We start from the raw sequence: 1,448 nt of genomic DNA, 5'->3' as shown, positions 1-1,448 counted from the left end.
CGACCGCGATCGTTCTTCGGCGTTCGTTGGCATTTCCTCGTCGGAGGAATCTTCTCGTACCATCTCCAGTGAATAGCTCAACAATGACCTAAAGATATCTTTGTTTTGTCTCCCGCTTCTTCTTGGATTTCGGCCACGGGACCTTCGTCAAGGCAGCAAATATACACACTGATATTAGTGAGGTTAAACACGCCACGATTCGCCTACTGACTACCATTCACTAAAGTACTCAGTGCCTCCACTAAGGTATCGGAACCTTTGACACACCACACACAGAGTGTGTGTGTTTGCAATGGGTCAAACTAACGCGCGACCCAATTGCTCTGCACGCTGCAGAACGCACCCGCATATCAGCCCCCTTTCACTAAGTAGAACATCATCCCGAAAGGAATTACATGAAGTGGCCGCGCCAATCGATAACGTTGTTGAGCAGTTAAGTTAGCCATAGTTTGCGCGGAAAGTGTTGAATTCTAGACTACGAAGCATACACCAGAGATTTACCAACGTTATCGTGATACGGGTGGTCATCAAGGCTCTAAACTTCAAATCGCTAAAACTATTTGACCATTCGTCAAGGTGGTCTATTTCAAATCAGGCACCATACAGTAGTTTCAAACGATCTCGTTCGAGGTTTGATGCATACTAGTACACTACTATTAAAGCACTCAGGCCCTACTCTACATCCAGTCCTGCATGTCCTTGCTTGGTGTCGTTTTGTTCTCAGTGTGTATTCACTTACTAGTACATGATTCGTTGCGTGCCAATGACCACGACAGGACTTGGTTAGCTGTACTACAGTCGGCGACGGAATTTAAGGGGCACTTACTACTTCGATTATTCGGAAACACACGGTATGATTGGCTGAGAAGCTTCGAAATTCGTTCAATATTGTGGCCAACCATGTTCGAGACTCTAGATTTTCTGCAGTTTCAAACATCGAGGTATTTTAAATTGATTGGTACGATGCGCCTCTAACAAAGATAAGCGTTTGACGCGATAGCGCAGTGGTAAAACACGTTGTGTGTCTTGAATGAGTCCCGGGTTCGAGTCTCGGGCGCGTCGAACCTTTTTTTTATTAAAAATTGTAAAAGACATGTATTTATTCCTGCGCGATGAATCATGACAAGCCGCTTCTGCTGGGCAGGGACACTCATCAAATCTACATCTTCCTCACTATCACCACCCTCAATGAGGTCTTCCTCCAACCATAAGTTCCGCAGGTGCCGCTTAAACGGTGCCATAATTCCAACGTCCAATGGCTGGACCACACTTGTTGCGTTCGGAGGAATTGGAGCCACGACACACCCACACTCCTCGCTTGCGATCTTCATTCCTTCCTTGATCACATGAGAATCGAAGTTGTCCAAAAGCAAAACAGAGGGCTCATTGAGCCGAGGTCTCAGTAGGTTCCGAAGGTAGAATGCCCAGACCCTGGCATCCATCCAGGC

The 1,448-nt window shown here is 46.6% G+C and overlaps 1 pseudogene across 1 annotated transcript; it reads left to right on the top strand.

Moving 5' to 3' along the window:
• The first annotated feature begins 990 nt into the window (after window positions 1-990).
• H257_14703 lies at window positions 991-1,062 on the top strand (annotated as a pseudogene). Its single transcript has one exon. The product of its transcript is annotated as a tRNA-OTHER (tRNA).
• The last annotated feature ends 386 nt before the right edge of the window (window positions 1,063-1,448 follow it).

Source organism: Aphanomyces astaci (genome assembly GCF_000520075.1).
Source record: "Aphanomyces astaci strain APO3 unplaced genomic scaffold supercont1.61, whole genome shotgun sequence".
In the NCBI taxonomy this organism is placed as follows: Eukaryota; Oomycota; class Saprolegniomycetes; order Saprolegniales; family Verrucalvaceae; genus Aphanomyces; species Aphanomyces astaci.
This window is presented reverse-complemented; position numbering and strand designations above follow the sequence as displayed.